This window comes from Peromyscus leucopus, chromosome 10 (assembly GCF_004664715.2).
Source record: "Peromyscus leucopus breed LL Stock chromosome 10, UCI_PerLeu_2.1, whole genome shotgun sequence".
NCBI lineage: Eukaryota > Metazoa > Chordata > Mammalia > Rodentia > Cricetidae > Peromyscus > Peromyscus leucopus.
Window position 1 is genome coordinate 64,021,519 of NC_051071.1, and position 6,125 is coordinate 64,027,643.

Sequence of the window (6,125 nt, forward strand, 5' to 3'; positions counted from 1 at the left end):
CTTCAGCATTTGGACACTGGCTATGGGACGTGATGCCTGGAACTGAAGCTATTATTTTGTGACCATGAGGAGAAAAGAAGACAGGTCCCAGGAATGGTGAGTGGGTGAGGGAGAGGCCTGGCCTAGTTGTCTAACCAAACCTGGACTCGTGTGCTTCTGCTGTGCAGGAAGTAGGAATTAGACATCATTCTCAGCTCAATACTCAGTACTCAGTACTCAGTAGCTCAATACTCAGTCCCTTGTAGCCAAAAGCAGACACACGCCATTTCCCCCTGTTATCTCTTTTGGGTAAGAATGAACAAGTATGACCATAAGAGGATAACGAAGTTGACATTGTTTTCCTTCCTAACTTGGCTGTTTGATCATAGAAAGATTTCTGCTCCAAGATAGATTTGTGGACAAAATCATGCAGTCTGAACTGTATTCTCTGTGGCTATGATGGCTAGTTTTGACTGTTCATTCGATACAATGTAGAATTGTCTGGGAAGAGAATCTCAATGAGGAATTAACTGGATTATGTTGGCCCGTGGGCACATCTGTGAGGGAATGTCTTGGTTACATTAATTGAGGGGAGAAGACCCTCCTCACCCTGGGTGGCACCAATCTCTAGGCATGGGATCCTGGGTTGTGTAAGAAAGACGTCACTGGAAGACAGAGAGATGGGGCTGTGACAGGGATCTCTCTTGAGCAGAAGAACTTAATTCCGGATGTTCAGAGGCAGGTAAAATCCCCTGGGGTTCTCTGCACTTCTCCTGTGGCCTCTCGCCTCCTGTGACCTCTCACTGACCTAACCTGATGTCAGAAGGCAAGGGATCCTGGTTGGGGCAATCACGTCACCTTCCTTGTCCACAGAGTAGGGAGAAGAATGACTAATCAATCCGGAAGGGCAAGTAGACACTCTCCAATTGGCTGCCCTGTCTTTCCTTGTCGATGACTCTAGAACCAGTTAGTAGGTAGGCAGCATTTTGATCCATTCGTTGATCACTATGTGCTTTTATTGTTTTAGGACACAGGCTTGAGTCAATAATAATATGACATTTATTTCTTGTCTAGGTACTTTATTGCATTAAAGTCTAGGACTGGAGTATTGGCTTGGTGATTCTGTTGAGTTCCCTTGAACCTAGTCTTGCTGCTGAAGAAATATTCCCATATTTTTTTCCCCTCTTGAAATGAGAGTGCTGTACATCTCTGCCCTCTTGGGGTTAGATATGGCCGTGCACCTCACTTTGGCCAGTGAGATGTTGAGTCCAGCACGTGTGTCAGGAAAGTAACGAGTTGCCCGGGCAGGCCTCTCACTTTTCCCCTTCCAGGGAACTTTGTGAAAGTACTGCAGTGTGGAGGGAAGCTGTACTAAAAATTACCCTGAGGGCAAAAGATTTGGGGAAACAGGAAATATACCACTGTGTTTGAGCCACTAGGAATCGAGGTTGAGTGTTAGCGCACCCAAGCCTGGTGTCTCCTGACGAATACAGAGCCTGAGCTCTTCCTGGATGGTTATCTTCCAAGCCTAAGGTGTTGCTGTCATCCACGTGGTCTAAGATGACTCATTATGATTTAGAATGACTGAATTCCAGCTTAGGACATAGGAAGGAAAAACAAGAGTGCATTCTTGACCAAGTATGGGAGCAGGGGGAGCAGCAACCCTGTAATCCCAGTGCTTGAGAGGCTGAGGCTCCCTTATTAGAGGCTAACCTGGGCTATTTGAGAGGAACCTTTCTAAGATCCCAAAGTGGCATGGACTATATCCTTGGCATGCTGGGTGTTTTGGTTATCTATTACCTCACAGAGCATTATTCCAAAGCTTAGCACATTAAAACAACCAACTTTAAGTAGATCAAACAATTGCAAGAGTGGACTAGGTGAGAAGTAGCCATTAAAAAGCTGCCATGATCTGACTCCAGCAGGAGGATGCCCTCCAAGGGCAGGAGGATGTCTCACAAGCTGACACATGGCTGTTGGAAACACCTCACATGGTTGCTGCCTGTTATCTGGAGGCCTCCATTCTTTGCTGGCTGGGCCATCCTGAGAGCTGTTCAACAGGACCGCCATTTTCTCTAGAGTGAGTAGTCATAGAGGAGGGAGGAGGAGATGGCAGCCAGTGCCTTTTAGAACCTAGTCAGGAGTGACTCTTTCCATAATTTTGGCTGTGTTTTATTCATCACGCAAACTGCTATGGTATATCGTCTCTGGAACTTACAAGAAGTTGGATTGCTGCTGTGGCGGGGTTGGGAGTTGGGGTCTTTAAGAGGTGACTGTGTTAACAAAAGAGAATAATACCTTCCTTAGGAGAGTGGGACAGGACTTGGGGCTGTAAGAGTGGGTTGTATGAGCAGGGCAGCTCCTGTATTACCTTTCTATAGTGACCTCTGCCCCTTTCTGACTTTCTCCCTGTTTTGAAGGGACACAAGACCCTTACAGATGTGACTGTTCAGCTTGGACTTCCCACCTTCCAGAACCATAAGGCTAAGAAAGCTCCCTTCCTTTAGAAGTTCCTCAGGCCCAACTATTCTCCACAGAAATGGTAAACAGACAGAGACACAGAGGAAGATGTGTCCTATTTTGCTTCTCTGTTTTTGGGATAAAATACTGACCAATGTGGGGAGTAAAAGGCTCATTTCATCTCACAATTACAGTCCATCACAAAGGGAGCTCAAGTCAGGAACCTGGAGCTGGCACTGAAGCAGACACCACGGAGGGATGCTGTTTACCGGCTTGCTCAGCCAGCTTTCTTATACAATCCAGGACCACCTGCCCACGAGAGGCACCTCCCACAGTGATGTGGGGCCTTCCCACATCAATCATTGATCAAGACAAGGCCTCACAGACATGCCCACAGGACAGTCTGATGGTGGCAATTCCTCAATGGAGGTTTCCTCTTCCCAGATGATTCTAGTTTGTGTCAAGTTGATGAAACAAACAAACAAACCAAAAACCAACCAACCAAACAAACAAAACTAACCAATGCAGCTGAGTACAACTTGAGAGGCCACTCAGTAAAAGTGTGACTACCAGGAGGCAGATGACGTTAGTGGCATCTTGGGGCTGCTAAAACCCCTAATGGAATAGAATATAAACACACAATCTCCTGCTGGGCAGCCAACTCCTAAGCAAAACTCAAGATGTGGGAAGGGCCAAGGGAGCAGCCAGAATTCTCTGCCACAACTCTCTCTGCTGAGTACATAAATACTTCTCACATATTATATATTCTGACTTCTGAATCATGGCACCTATACCCACAAGGATTCTAGATCATAAACACTCAAGAATTCTTCCTTTTATGGGCAATGTCAAATTCCCATGCAGAAAGCTTTTTTTAAAAACCAGCAGTGGAAGTCAGGCAGTAGTGGCACATGCTTTTAATCCCCGACTCGGAAGGCAGAGGCAGGTGGATCTCTGTGAGTTCGAGGACAGCCTGGTCTACAGACAGAGTTCCAGGACAGCCAGAAGGGTTACACAGAGAAACCCTGTCTCTAAAAACAAAGCAAAACAAACAAACAAAAACAAAAAAACAGGAGTAGAAAAGGAACTTCCATTTGCAAGAAGAAGAAAGAGCATCTTTCTTCATTGCTGAACTGAAAGGATGATTCACACGAACTATGAGTCAGCTCATCACTGTTTGACATATTCAGATGTGTTAGCTAAGTTGAGATTCAGATCTCCTTACGTTTTCCCAAGCTTATCCAGCAAACTCTTACAAGAAGCAATGGGCGCTGTGGGTCTAGAAGAGTAACTCTCCAGGCAGTACCTTCTGCATTTGGTGCAACCCAGATGGTGAGAAGGAGGAAGTGAGTCTTAGGAATGTGGCTTCCTTCTTCCCATGCTGGTTTATAGAGAACAACACATCATAGCTCCAGGCATCATAACACCTGCTTGGCCAGTATAAGCAGTGGCTGCTCTCCTAAATCCTGGTCTGACATGTGCCCAGGTCATTCCTCTTAGCACTCCCATCCCAGGAAGAAAACGCAAAGTTCCCATGTATTTTTATTACTCTCATGGTTGCTAGTCATTTTGGCATTGAGTTTAGGCAGGGGTACGTATGAAGCCATTGCTGTGAGCTTTTCCTTTTTATTTTTTAAAGATTTTTTTTTATTCATGTGTATATGTGTGTCTGCCTGAGTTTGTGTGCGCTACATGTATGCAGGTGCCCTCGGAGGCCAGGGGGCATTGGATCACCAGAAATCGGAGTTACAGGTAGGTGTGAGCTACTTTATACAGTGTTGGGAATTGAACCCTGGTTCTCTGGAGGAGGACATATATAAAGTGTGTGTGTGTGTGTGTGTGTGTGTGTGTGTGTGTGTGTACACCCTTAAATATATAAATACAACCTGCTCAGTCCATATAACATTACTTGAATTGTTTGGTTTCAGAGTTGACCACGACGTTGAATAACCAGCTGGCATGCTCTTCCCCGGGGAAGACGGTTTCTCCGGCTGTCAGCTTCCCTTAGTTGCCAGTAGTTCCTTGTCTAGGGGTGAAGCCTTGTGAGATATTTCCTCCTGTGCTTCCCCCCCCCACCCCCGTGTATGTCAGCATGTCTGTTGGCGGAGTGACCAACCGCCCCCCAATACGCAAGTGTAAAACAGTTTCTGACCCAGTCTTAGAGCTCGCCTGGCATCCCTCACTGCCCGTGGGCAGATCTGTTCAGTGTCTGCTTTCCCCACGACCGTCTGGGCAGCACTTTTCTCCCTCCATGTGTAGATGGTATCTAGGAGAATGTTTAGAAAATGGAAAATTGCTCTCTCTATGCTCTTCGTCACTGTTTGTCCCCATTCCTGCTTGGCCCCCAATCTTTTGGCCTCCGTGTCCAGAAGGAAGTCAGAATTTAGCCTGGGTGCTGACAGCTGCTTAGAACATGAATTAGGTTACAGGGCAGTGCGCCAGACGCCAGGCCATTCTGTTCGGGCTCTGGTTCATAGTGTATTTGTTTACAGAAGAACTCTTCTAAGGTAGGGAGAGGGGAAGCTGACCAAGGATGTTTAATAGGATCTTGTAAACATTTGTGTCAGTGATGATTCTTAGTGTTCGTGGGATCTATTTTAAAGAAATTCAAAGACTGAGCCAGAATGGTAGGTAAAAACTCAGAAGTGAGCCCAGTGCCACTCTTGGGTGGCCTAGCATGAGTTTCAAATGCCCTTTCCAATCTCCATCCTTTCCTGCTTTCTTACCTTCACAACCTTGGTCTTGCTGGTCATATGACCCTCTCTGGCCAATGAGATATAGTTGGAAGTTGCTAGGTGGGGGCTTCCAGGAACCCTCACCTCATTTTTTTGCAAGGTAGGAAGGAAACCTTTTTAAACGGGAAGTAGTCACTGTTTGGCCTTTGTTTGGGGCACTAGCTCCCTCCCGCCTCCCTGGGAAATGCATACTCAGTGTCTCAGCATCCATCAACTTCATAGCCAGCCAGGCACTAAAGATTTTGAAGTGGAAATGCTGCACACCTGAAATCCCAGCCCTTGGGAGGAGAAGGCAGGGTGATCTTGGTTCAAGGCCAACCTGGGCCACATAGTGAGACTCTGTCTCAAAAATCAATCAATCAACCAACCAATCAATAGTAGCAAAGTGTAAAGACAGGATGACCCTAAGTCCCCAGTGACATTAGGGAGTTACTGTGACAGCCCCAAATTACCTACAAGTTGATGAGTGGATGCTTTTGTTTATTTGTTTTGTTTTTTCAGAGACAGGGTTTCTCTGTGTAGCCCTCACTGTCTTGGAACTCGATCTGTAGACCAGGCTGGCCTTGAACTCAGAGATCCACCTAAAGGCATGCGCCACCACTCTGGGTTCAGCTGATGCCTCTTTAAAAATCAAGCCAGCAAACAAACATCCCGGATGAGTTTAATCCACTGTAACCAAGTTACTCTTTGTGTGATGGGGAACACCATCAACAGAGATGCTCTTGAGGCGTTTGTATGCTGAGACAGTGAGTGGATACAAAGGGCTAGAGCCCCTTGAAACAATGTGGCTCATTTGGGGGACCTTGTGGGAAATGCAGATTTTGAGTCTGTAGGGCAGGCCTGTGGCCTGAGAGTCTGCATGTCTCACAAGCTTTTAGCTAATACTGATGGGTAGATCCTGGGCCACATTTGGAGTAGCAGAAATTTGGAAAACAGATGCCCTTTTGGAGA